This window comes from Oryzias latipes, chromosome 16 (assembly GCF_002234675.1).
Source record: "Oryzias latipes chromosome 16, ASM223467v1".
In the NCBI taxonomy this organism is placed as follows: Eukaryota; Metazoa; Chordata; class Actinopteri; order Beloniformes; family Adrianichthyidae; genus Oryzias; species Oryzias latipes.
In genome coordinates, this window is record NC_019874.2 from 25,266,916 (window position 1) to 25,281,221 (window position 14,306).

Here is a 14,306-nt window from a genome sequence, read left to right on the forward strand (position 1 = left end):
ACTCTCTCCCAGCCCTGCCCCCCCTCCCCTCTTGCTGCCCCGTTGCCGTCCTGCTCCGCTGATCTCTGACACACACACGTCACCTACCTCATCAGCACTGACTGCACCTTCCACCAGTCCTCTAGTGCCGTTAAAAATTTAAGTAATTGTACTTCAGTCACTTTATTCTCTAGTCACTTTATTCTCTCCTCATTTTTTTAACTTTTATTTTTTATACTATTTATATTTAGGGCTCTTCTATTTATAGTTCGTTTATTGTGCAATTTGAAGGTGTCTCCCCATTCAACTGAAGATGAAGAGAAAACGCAATTTCTATTTCTATGTATGTGTCAACATTGTAGATCTTGACAAATAAAGTTACTTGACTTGACTTGACTTGATGTTGAAGATGTTTCAACAGTGAAAGTAGCAGCTGGAAAACTTTCAGCGGTAGTTGACTGTAATGATCTGACCCTCTCTGACCTTTGTGTCCATGGTCAACAGAACGTTAGTGGGAGGAACTGAATAGAGAAATCGACTTTCAAAGTTTTATCTTGTTAAATTTATGCTTACACTTCATCTGTAAAGTACAAAAAGTAAACACCCATGACTTAATAAACTGTAAACAGTCAGACAATTGTCTTCAAACTATAAACAAATGATATATTCCGTAACTTTGTACAAGTTGTTGGCCAAAGACAAATGTGCAATGAAAAAACTTTCTGATGTTACCAATGATTTATTTATGAATAAAATAAAAATAGCAGTTTATCTTTTTTTTTTGTATAAACCTTTATAATTTGTGTGAGTAAAGCAACTGATCTGAATCAGGCCATCTCAAACATTATTCTGGGTCAATACAATTTCCTTATGTGGTCCACTTAGTTAAATATGCCAATAGTTCTACTTTTATTTGATTATAATAAACTGCAGAAAAGGTTGATACTCACACAGAACTTGTATACAAGAAGGTGAACTGTCTTTCCCCTGACCAAGGGTGTTGGATGGAGTCAGGGCCGTCCCTGGTCTTCCGGGGGCCCTGAGCGAAATTTAATTTGTGGGCCCTCTAACTGATCAGCAGCACCAACAAACTGTAATGAGTTTTTTTCTTGGTAATGTTAGAGAGCAGATTGTCTTGATTTTTAATGCCCCAGCCATAGAACGGCGTTGTGACGTTCCCCTCGCTGAGTGGAGGGTGAATTGTTACAAAGCAATGCACGGAACTGACAGTGGTTCATTTCCATCAGCCACCTGCCTAGAACGCTGCCCTGCTGGTAGAAACGTGTGTCGCAGGCTATGAATGTTGAAATTTAATATTTATTCTAGACATTCATACAGCATTGGAAAACATAAAAAATGTTTGTGTCTTGTTTTTCCTCGTACATAAACTATATTAAAACAAAAAATATACTCTGCCCCATCTTTTTACATTTTTGAAAATGCTCCAGGGAGCCACTAGGGCAGCGCTAAAGAGACGCATGCGACTCCTGAGCCGCAGGTTGTCGACCCTCGCACTAACCCATTAGGGGACAGCGCATCATGTGTACCATCATGTGTACCAGGGACGGCCATTTTCTCTTAACACAATTTTTAGACAACATTCTAAAAATCGTTTTGGTCTTCCGGTTATTTATGACACAAGTCTCCAACTTGAACTAAAATTTAAGAGCTTCAGGGAGGGGCTGCTAGGTTGTCCAAACAGTCTGGTCGTCAGGAGTTCATCCTCTATTCTTTGTGTGAATTAAACAAAACCCTTGTTGGTTTGTGAGGAAACTAAAAATTGTTTCTCTTTTAATACAAATGTTTTTGCCTGTAATTTTCATATCCTTATAAATTCTTCTGTTTTTCTTTTTACTTATTGTACATACATCTCAAATAAAATTGGAAAAAAAGGAGTTGTTTGGAATGTCATTTAATCCAAATACCAGCAAGTAAAAAAACAAACTTTGAACTGAAGTGAAATTTAAGTGTTTTATTTGAAAACAACTGGATACTAAAATGTTTTTTTATGTTTTTATGTTTTTTCAAAATGTTTTGGGGGAAAAAAAAGAAAAAAAATGTTTTTTACAGTTTACATTTTTTGCAGGCCGAATGTTTTTTACACTTTTGCAGCTGTTTTTATTTAATATTTAATATTTATTTCTTTATTTAATAAGAATCTCATTTTTGATAATCATTTTTCATAATAATTTTAGTAATATTTTTAATTATTTAATATGAATGTCATTTGTGATGTCCTTTTTTGATGTTATATTATATACATTATTTCTGAATGTCGTTTTGCTGCCACACATAAATGAAATTTCCACATTGTGGGACTAATAAAGTCATCTATCTATCTATCTATCTATCTATCTATCTATCTATCTATCTATCTATCTATCTATCTATCTATCTATCTATCTATCTATCTATCTATCTATCTATCTATCTATCTATCTATCTATCTATCTATCTATCTATCTATCTATCTATCTATCTATCTATCTATCTATCTATCTATCTATCTATCTATCTATCTATCTATCTATCTATCTATCTATCTATCTATCTATCTATACTGCTTTCAGTATGAAATATATACAGTTAACCTCCAAAAACTGTTGTGGAGTGTTTCATTATGATATTTGTGAGTAGAATAGCAAAAACAATTTACATTTTGACATGTAAAGCTGGTGTTGCTGCCTGAAATCCGTGCATACCCTCAGAACGTTTCCTTGGAATGCTGCTCATGCATCCCAAATATACCATGACAGAAGGTAAATAAATAAGTATTTATCCTGAATAATAGACAAAAACAATGCATTAATCCCTTAATGCCTATAAATATGCATCAAAAATAAATGTGCATTCTTTTGCTCCAAAATTACCCACATTTAGCATCCACATGAAAGCAAAAACATAAAAGGGAGTTTTTTTTCATGGCGTATCCTGCCTTTGCCCAAAAGCAGCTGAGATAGGCTCCAGCAACTATGTGGCCCTGAAAAGGATTCAGTTGGTTCTGAAGATGGATAGACACTAAATTGATAAAAGCTTTCGACATTTTGTTGTGCCTCAAATGTTTTGAAATTTTTACAAAGTAAGTTTATAAGGGCATTTTTTATAGCTAAAGCAGAAATAAAACATTAGAAGAATGTTCTGTGTAATGATGAAATCTCTTTGACTTTGTATTATGTTAAAGTGTGACGTTACAAACGGATAAAAGGATGTACCAGTATGTAAAACAACTGTCATGTATTAATAAATCCAAATTAGTTTAAAAACTGATAAAGAACATTTTTTTGGACCTGTGTGGTGCTTTAAATAGTGCAGTGGGAGTGACTGGTTCAATTCCTGACTCCTTAACAAACCGTTACTATTACAGTTTTTCTCAGTCGCTTTAGTACAATTCTCAGATCAGAATGAAATTCCCAAAGCTATTTGTTCAATCTTCACATCATGATGTCACTTGTGCACATCATATAAGCAGTTTCTCACTTCTTTGAACAAGTTGCAATTGCTTTGGTACATCCATGCAAATGATTATGTACAATTCTCTGCTCTTTGCTACATTATCAATTGTTTATGTCATGTTGATCAAAATATATTATATAATTCACTGTGCAATAGTCTTACTCCTCAAAACACCTAGTCATTAGTTCATTGTATAAGTCATTAACTGCAAAATGGTTGACCAAGTTGTCATAATGTGACAAAAATATTTTGCTGCATTGCAAGAGAGGATATTCTCTGTGATGTGGATGAGAATTTCTGGCCTAACATACAGGAACTACAAGAGGTGTTGGAAGACCACACCAATTCCTACTGCATTGCCTGTACTGTTGGACAGAATATTGTCCTATCTTTTTTCCCCTTTGTGTTACTGTTTGCAGTGGGTTTTTTCTATGTTGGGATGACATGGTCTGTCAACAAATTACAATAGGAACAATAAAAGTGTAAATCTTGTCCAGTCTCTTGCAATCAAACAAAAAAGGTGTAACTTCCATTTTACAATAATTGTCATCCAAACTTTAGCCATAGTTTACATCAGAACCTCCCTCTAAAGTACACAGTTATATTGACAACATGACAAAGTAATTTGACTGTCTTGTTCGTAGACAATGACACAAGGACTTGACATTCTGATGGCACTGACATGTTCAATGACATAAAGACTTAGTTTTCAGAGATGAACTAAAGATTTTGAGCAAGTTACAGGCTTTTGCAAGAAATCCATAGTGTTTTGCTGTTTGTACAAATTGTTTTGAGAAATGCACACACGTATTTGCAAACTTCAATTCTGATCTGAGAATTGTACTAAAGCGACTGAGAAAAACTGCAAAGCTGACTGCGTGAAGGTCCTTGATGGACCAGAATCCCTGCTCTGATGCAGATAGAGTAGTGTGGGGGCAGGGTCTCTGTGCTTCCACTGAGAATGTGCTGGTTCAATTCCCAGTTAGAATAAGGGTCCTTAGGAAGTAGATGTCATAGTCTGTGTCTTTAAACCTGATTGTTGATTTTTGAACCATGTGGGGCGTGTTCAGCTCAAAGGAACAAAGCAACACAGTTCTGCTGTAGACAGATTGGCACAGTGGGAGTGTCTCTGTCCTTGAAGCAGGAAAGTGCAGGTTCAAGTCCTGGCTAGTTGCATCACAACTCATGCTTGGGGTGAGGAAGAGTCAGGAATGCTGGGAAGGGGGTGGCTTCATCTTTAGTCTGGTTGACGATCAAGGAGATCAACGACTTCTGTGCTATAAGATAGGTGATGAATGGTTGATATTAGAGCTACAGCTAACTGATAGTGAGACAGGTACCTAGAAGACTAGAACCGACAGGTAGGGCTAGACCAACTAGACTGAGTACTATTGGGGGGGTAGATTTTTCTAATACCTAGAAGCAGAAACTACATCATGATAAGTACCTTTCACGCTACAAACACTACATTATGGTAGTATACTTTCATTGTCCAAATGTTTGTGCTTGTATTATTAGTTATTTGTAGACAATGCTGTTAATGTAAACTAAACTAAAAATTAAATTAATAGTCTAAGTAAATAAAAGTTTTACTTACCTACACCACCACCACCACCACCTCCCCTGCTTTGCCACCTCCAGGTGTCGCTCTACCTGTATTGCATCTACAGTATGCAGACCCTCCACACATCCAAGCTGCATTCTGCATGGATCTATCTAAATGCACATCTTGTGGGATCCTCTTCTCCTGGTCCTCCTTCCTTGGGATGGGTGGGGGCAAAGATGAAGCCCCCTTTTCCTGCCGTCCTGACTCCTCCTAGCCGCAGCTTGAATTGTGAGGCGACTGAACACCTTGATGTCCCTGACTGGGACTTGAACCTGCGCTCTCCCGCTTCAAGGACAGAAACACTCCCACTGTGCTAATCTGTCTACAGCAGAACTGTGTTGCTTTGTTCCTTTGAGCTGATGACTGTCAAGGAGCGGCAAAAACCGACAACAAAAAAACTGAGACGGGGAATTGAACCAGCGCTTCTCTGCTTTGGAGATCAAGTCAGTTCCATTGCACTATTCTGTACATCAGTCAGGACTTGGTCCATTACCATTTTTCCTCCATCTGGTGCTTTCTGGGATTTGAACCAGCACCTTCTTGCTCTACTGTCTCTTTTCATCTCCATCAGTGGAACCTTGAAGCTGAAGTTTGATTGACAGTTGACGACCTCACATCACCAGTTGCTGCTGCTTCACCGGAAGTGTTTTGTTTGTTTTTTTCCTTAAAAGAGCGTTGGTTCACATCCTGAAAGTGGATCACGGGTGGATGGAGGCTTTGGTGAAGCGTGTGATAGAAACTCGTGTGTTTACTTTGTTCTTTTTCTCCAAGCAGGAACTTTTTCTTTTGCTGATGATGCAGCCATATTACTTTTTTGATGGGAGTATAATCTTCATACGCCGTCATTAAAATCTCCGACTCCGTCTCACTAAAGTATGGCGCTCTCTATGTAATTAAATTATTTTTTTCTATTAACCAGGTACGGTGCAGTTTTCTCATTTTATCATGTTCTTTTTGTGTTACTTTACATGCTGTGGGGGGAAGGTGCTAATGAGAATGCGCACTGAGACAGCTGCGAACTCTGGCCGAGGGGGAAAAACACAGAAAAAACTCTGGACATCATTGTGAATTTTTGTTTTCTGTTAACCAAGATTAAAAGTGATTGACTCAGCATCCAAGCGTGGTCTTTTATTCACTGGAACACAACGCAGAGCAGAAAACTCCACCCAGTTACAGCAGCACCGCACCGCAGTGCAGTTACCAACCTGCTAACAGGTTGTGCGCCCAGGAGACGCCTGAGACTATAAAGTGTGTTTTCAACTTTTGTGAGGAAGTTGACACTGTGAGCAGACGAACAGCTGAAACAAGCTGCTGGTCCCGGCTTCTGTTCAACGGAGATGAGAAGAACTATGACCAATGGGAAACCAAGTTCTTGGGTCACCTTCGACTACAAGGACTGAAAGACGCCATTCTGAATGTGCCTGACCCGGATGATGAGGATGAGGATGAGGATCCAGCTAAAAATGCGGAGGCATGTTCTGAACTGATCCAGTTTCTGGATGACAAGAGCCTGTCGCTGGTGATGCGTGAGGCAGCAGATGACGGCCGCAAGGCGCTACAGTTACTGAGAGACACCTACCAAAATAAAGGAAAGCCTCGTATCATCAGTCTTTATACTGAACTGACTTCACTAAAAAAGCCGGCCAATGAAAGCGTGACAGAATATATAATCGGCGCTGAGACAGCGATCACGGCCTTAAGAAACGCAGGTGAAACCCTGAGCGATGGTCTGCTGGTTGCCATGGTCCTGAAGGGCCTACCTGAGTCATTCCAACCATTTGCAATCCATGTGACACAACAGGGACTTTGTATGCTTCAGATGCGGCCTGTATGGACACCTGGCCAGAACCTGCCAGCGCAAACTGTGGTGCAGCTTGTGCAAAAGCAGCATGCACTGGGACAGCACTTGCAGATGCAGACAGCACCTGCAGATGCAGACAGCACCTGCAGATGCAGACAGCACCTGCAGACGCAGACAGCACCTGCAGACGCAGACAGCGCAGAGGACGAGACGACGATAAACCAGGAGAAGGAGTTTCGCTTTCCGAGTGAGCGAGGGGAGCAGACATTAGATGGTCGACTGTGGAACAACTTCAAACTTTATTTATTAAATAGCGCTTATCATGCATTTCATGCAGCTCGAAGCGCTTTAACATTAAAAACAAAAAACACACAACATTACAGTAAAAACCCAACCCACCCTACACCCTTCCCACTCCCCTCCATGAAAGCACATGACCCACGACAATGAATGTTGACTACCAATGCAAGTTAAAATAAATAAATAAATAAATAAATAAATGAATAAATAAATAAAAAAGCAAGCAAACAAGCAAGCAAGCAAGCAAACAAACAAGCAAACAAACAAGGCTAACAAGGCTTGGCTCTGCTGTGAGTAAACGGCATTTGGGAATCTCTTCATACCAGGAGCCAGCCCGGCCACTGGAGCATCGCCACAGCGCCAACCCAGACCGGGACAACACCAGGGTCCACTTCACAGCCGTGAGGCTGCAAAATTAAACCCCAGCCGCCCCAGCAAGGGCAAGAACTGCAACAACAGCCACCGGGCAAGCCGGCAACCCTGGCAGAAAAGACTCCCACAAGAAACACTGGGGCTAAAATCACAATAAGATACTAAAATTATAAGATTTATTAAAAAAATAAATAATAATAATAAAAAAAAAAAAAAAAAAAAAAAAAAAAAAAAAACTGAGAATAAGATGCATAAAATGAAATGAAATATAGTATAGAATATAGCCTATAATAAAACTAATAGAATAAATTAGCAGTTAAAATCAACTAACATATCATCACTGATCACAGGAAGTTCAGACGTTTTGATGAGAACTTCCAGGCTGGACCACACTGTGTGGTGTGGTCTGGCTGACGGCACAAAGTGTAAAGGGGTGGCGGGGCGTCGTGGTGATGCGGAGGTCTGTCTGATTGACAGCAGAGGCAAATTTAATTTGTGGGCCCTCCAACTGATGAGCAGCACCAACAAAATGCAACTGTTATTGTAACATAAATGAGATCTCTCTATTCCTACATTTTGTGAATGTATTATTGTTGCTGCTGAAGAACTGAATACAGTTTATTGCTAGCATGCTGGATGCACATTTAGTGGTGCCAAAAAAATGTAAAAGTGAAAAGAAAAAAATATGAATGAAAAATGCATATAGATATATGTTTTTAATGTAACATTAGGCACTCAACAAATGACATTCACAAAACTCCAACTGTTGATTTTAACTGTGTTATTATGAAGGCCCCAAGTGGAAATGGTGATATTCATTGGCTTGTCTAGAAGATGAAAAAAAATAATAATATTGCTTATGTTGTTTAGAGTATCCATAAATATGTGGAACTTACATTGGAGCCAATCAGCCAATCAGGTTTCTGGCTCCACATGTGTAGTTTCCTCTGTCCTCTGGTTTGATCCTCATCAATTCATAAATCTGACTATTTTCAATGTGTTTCCCATCTTTTTGCCAGAAAAAGCTGTCAGGTTTTGGGTTGCTTTTCTTCAGTTTGCACTCCAGGATGATGCTGTTCCCTTCTTTGATATCTTGTAATGTTCCTTCACTCTGATTCTTAATCAGTATCTCAACTTGAGGAACAACTGAAAAGACAAAGCACTCATGTGACATTTTGTCAGTTAAATTCACATTTACAGAATTTTAATATAAAAACAAATAACTTCTTTGTTGCTGTTTAGATCCTTGCTTATGTTAAATTCATTATTGTTGTGTCATCATGTTTTTGATTTCACATTTTTTCACAACTGCATTTTTTTGTTTCTTGATCTTTGTACTTACCACCAACAGTTAGGTTAGCTCTTGGATCTGTCACCCATTTACCGGCTGGATCTTTTCCTTCAAATCTCAACATATAATTTCCACTGTCATTCACAGTCAGATTAAAGTATAAAAAGAAAACATGCACAAATTTTGTGTTTCACAACATTAAAGGGATTCTAAGCCACAAATAGACAGGAAGCGTAATTGAGAGACTGATGTGAGACCTCATTTCCTTTTTTTCCCTTTTCTCTAGGGCAGCCGCCGCTTTTCTCTCAGCATCAGCGGCCACGGCTGTGTTTAACGTTTGCAGCATGGCAGTTGTGGTGGGTGATAGAATGCAAAAAAGGGGGAGTGCCTCGACACCCCCAGCCGTGGACCCCTGCCGAAGGCAAGGTTGTAGTGGTAGTCAGGGCCCCCAGATGCCCACACAGGAAAGCAATTAATTTATATCTGTCCAGACAGGGTTTGTTGTGAATCTATTCACAAAATAAGGTTCACTGAAATAACGTCTACTAACCAGCTGTAGAGTTGAATTCATCATTCCTGTTTCTTTTCAGAAGGTTGGAGAACGCAACCCGGGGGAGGAGCTACTTGAAAGTGGTCCCCCTCCATGGTTGCCGCATATATACAGGTCCCTCCCCTTTCGGTTTTAATTGCACTTTAGACATGTAGGACCCTTGGTGGAGAGGGTGCTCAGTAATCACTGTGAGCAATCAGGAGATGTTCTCTCAGTGCCCTACCTGCCAATTTTAACTACACCCTATAGTACACCCACCCTTTACCACACATCAATATACTCTCCAACACACAAATACACATACAAGGAAGGAGGGAGCTCTGATTCTCTGTCCCCTCCCCCCTCCCTGGCAGGGGAGAACCTGGCCCTCTGCAACAGCGGCCACACATGTGAAATGTTTCACATGTGTTGGTCTGAATGCATAAGTATGTTATTTGTTGTATTATGTCTATGCTGACGTGTTTTATGTGAACATCATTGGAGCCAACAGGTATGTTAGCAACATTTGAGTGTGGACAGGCCCCGCCCCTTTTAGATTTATTATTCATCTACGCCTGACAGAAATGATTATAAACTTCCAGCAACTTTTTGCTTTATGATGCTTCATGATTTTACCCCCCCATTCTATCATAACCCTCCAACCCCCCCCCCCCCCCCCTCCTCTCTAACATCCCACTCTCTTCTTCCCTTCTCTTCTTTTTCCATCCAGTCCAACAAAAAACTGCTACTAATATAATGAATATGGTAAATGTTGTATACTTATAAAGCGCTTTTCTACCTACAAGGCCTAAAGCACTTTACAGTCACAGACCCATTCACCCAGTCACACACAGATTCACACACCGGTGGCGGCTCCGCTGCCAAACATAGGTGCATCGACCACCAGGGGCAAGGTGGGGTTCAATGTCTTGCCCAAGGACGCATCGACTCATGGGCGTGCAAGGCGGGAAAATGACTAAAGTTTAGTCTAAATTACAAAAGGGTTTTATTCAAATTTAATATTCCTGTTTCTGTTCAAAACGTTGGAGAATATCTAATGAAAAGGTCACCAGGTTTTTGTTGCAGCCCTCTACTGCCTAGTGTCAGAAAGCTTGGTCTCAGTTGCAGGTCATGGGTCTTCCAACAGGACAACGATCCAAAACACAGAGCCAAAAACACGTCAATGTAAGGGTGGGGTCATCTAAGATAGCACAAGGGTTAAAACAATCAATCATGTTTTTTCTACATTTTCATGGAAATGTGGGCAAAAAAGTGGGTTTTATGATTAATCGCCATGGTGACCTGTGGGATACTGTGTTGTATCAACCACTGGACAGATTGAATATAGGTTCATTGACCAGTGCAGTGTGCTTCTCTGTGTGTAAAATTATGTAGAAAGTTAAATAGCCAAAATAATATAGGACAGTTAGCCTATGTATTAGCATGTGGATAAAATGGCTTATCCCAGGGGTGTCCAATTCCAGGCCTCAAGGGCCGGTGTCCTATATGTTTTCCAATCAACCTTCCTCTGAAGCTCCTAATTGGCTAAACACACCTGATCCAGGTAATCAACAGCAGATGAGGCAGGGTTTCTGGAAAACCAGCAGGTTGCCGGCCGTCGAGGCCTGGATTTGGACACCCATGGCTTATCCCATCAGTCCCTGTTGTTTCCAGAAACATATTTTGAAAGTTATATGATCACATGAAATAAAGCTGAGTGATTGCAAATTATCAAAAACATGCTACATAGGTTGATTGGCAACTCTAAATTGTCCATAGGTGTGAGTGTGAGAGTGAATGGGTGTGTGATTTTGCTTAGATTTTGTCATCAGGTTCTGATCAGATCAAGTGCAGAGTTTTTCAATTAACAAAATAGAGTTCTCATTGAATATGGATTATCTTTTGAAAACATTCATTCATGATTTTAGTAAACAGTAATGTGAATTACGCACCATGTAAGAAATACGTAATACTCATTGATTATAATCAGAATACAATTTTATATGAATCCAGATATCATTGCTACACATTGCAGATCAAGTTATCAAGTAACAAAATCGAGTGCTTATTGATTATCTTCAGACAGAATTCCTACATCTTTTCAGTAAACAGTAATGATTCCCACTTCAGGTGACTGATATGTAATAATCATTGATTATCATCAGAGGGAATGAAATCTTCTTAGGCTTCCTGCTGTCCAGGGTTGGACCTAAAGGTCACCTGCAACGAATTGATCTCTACTTGACTTTCAGCAGTGTCTGTGGCAGAGTTGCACTCATGTAAAGGTTTGTTCCTGTTGTTCCCATCGTCCCCCTGAAATGTATCCAAAAACATGAAAAATGATTAATATTCCTTTCAATGTGTGTTCTCGTTTCATAACGAAAGACCCACAACACACAGGTAAAAATACTATAAAATTACAAAAAAATACTATAAAGAAAAGAAGTGTTAAATAAATAGTACACAAATCTTTTTAATCATTTTAAACAGTTTTATTTCTTAATGAATATAAAAACACGCTTTAACCTGTACAAACCACAAGTCAAAACACCATTCCAGCACATTCAAAACCGCACATCCACAGCGGTATTATGCTCATTTTGGACGATCAGTGTACGGGATCAAACTTTTACGTAGACGGGGTGAATTTCTTTTAAAACGTCCTTAAAAAGCAAAGTTTTGGCTGCAGCTTTCATGACACCTTTAGTTTGCCACAGATAACCCCTGACATAGTCTTTGTTTTAGATGTTTTAGACATAGATGTTTTAAGGCAGTAAGCCCTGATCTGCAGACAGCAGGTTTGGTTCCTGCCTTGTCTGGCCATGTGTTAAAGAGTCCTTGGGCAAGACATTGATCCTAACAGGTTTGGTTCCAGTGTTTGGAAGCAGAGCCGCCATTAAAATGCAGTGAGTTTTCTTACCACATGATCAATGCAGACTGATGTGTTCATGGTTCTTTGCTGAAGTTTATTCCTCCTGAGTCTTAAAATTAATTAACAAACAAGACTTTATGAGCAATCTTGACTGGTGTTTTTCTTATAAAATGTTTGCCTTTTTTTGTGTTTCTTACCTGTATGAAAGGAATAGTACAAAAGCTATGAAGCCAAAAATTGTGCCAATCAAAATAATTTTCACAGCTCCAATTCTATCTGTTGATTATGAAGACGCAGAATTTGTATAAATAATTTATCTATACACAAACAGAAACACATACAAATTCTCTTCTTACCCTCTGTGGGTGGTTTCTCAACCAAGCTCAGGTCGTCTACCAGAGGCCTGGGAGCAGAGGGTCTTTCAAAGTGTCTTTGCTGTTCCTAGCTCTTACTGGACTGATCTGCTTTATATAGGTTTCATTTCAATTTGGGGTATTCGCTACCCAAATAACCCCCTCATCCGCGAATATTATGTTACTTTTTCTTTTCTTCTTTGTGACCAACGTTGCAACAGATAAGCAATTAAATTTAGATTTCTTCCAAAAATGTGTACTATTTTGTACATTTGTTGTTCAAAGACTGTAGACCTTGTAATTCATTATGAGATAATCAAAATTAAAAAGATTTTCGGCTGCCTGAACCATTTAAACAGCAGATTACTCCGTGATCACAAGAGATTATGTTTTCCTCAACAACAGAGAGCTTCCGTTAACTGCATTAAAGTGCAGAAAAATAAAAGGACGTTGCCTAACTGTATAATCGTATTTTGTTGTCATTACAGACAATGAAAATCTCGGTTATGCGTGATGTAATAAAGGTTTGATCTCCGTTTGATCGTTTTTATATGTTGGCAACGGGAAAAGTATAGAGAACTGACGGCTGTTGACTTTGAGAAGATGTCACGGAATAATAACATGTCTGTGCTAACGAAGTTTATAAAGTGTCATCCCCCACAAACTCCCCCAAACTGGACATATATCACCTGTATCATCTGAACATGCCATGTGTGTAGCATTTGTGTGTGGTCAGTAAAGAGTGCACACATTCTTACTAACGACTGGAGTTCTAAAGAGCACACTGTATGACATCATCCTTACAATTTTCTGACAAATACTTCATTGTACACTTGCCACACACAACAATGGTAAGTTCCATTCTCATGAGGTTGCCAGACGAGCCTTAAGAGAATTTAAGACACATCTGGCTTCCTCCCAAGATGCAGTCCTCTCTCTCTACAACCCTCTACAGGCCTGAACAACCCAAAAACCTGCAGCGTGTGACAAGAGCACAAGATACTGGACATGACCCTCAAGCTCCTAGGAGTCTGCTAGAGGACCCAAACCTAAAGGGTGAGAAGGGAATTTGTTTTCAACTAATTTTAATACTAATTATTTTGAAGACAAAAAAATATTGAATAATTGTATGTCCACTTAAATTGCATTACATTCACTTACTATCAAACAGCCTGATGGGTTCAGAGATTCCTAGACCAATCTCATTTTCAGCAACACAATAGTACTCTCCTGCTTGGCCTGAGAAAACTGTGAAGTGATTTCCACTGAAGACTTTTTTATTTTCTGGTTTTTTGTACCAGACATAAGTTGCAGGAGGATAGCACTGACTGCTGCAGCTCAGAGTCACTAAACGTTTCCCATCATGCAACAGCTCTTCGCCTTTGATGATTGTCGTTTGTTTTGGAGCATCTAAGCAGAATAAAGGAAGAGATGAAGCAGAGCAACATTATGAGTTTAGTATTTCTATGGTTAGAAACAGGTGGTTCACATTTTGTGTTGCCCTTTTTATAATACTCACAATGGACTGTAATCTGTACAGGCTGGGAGTTTTCTGTTCCGACATCATTTGTAGCTGAACAGCTGTACCATCCACTGTCAGAGGGACTGGCAGATTCCACAGAGTATTTCCTCTCAGAACTCACAGTCATTTCCCTGCCGTCATTGATCTTCTTCATCCAGGTGAGTGAAGAGACGGATGGGTTATAAAAGAAGCTGCAGTCCAGTGAGAAAGGCTGATTTTCCTTTACGA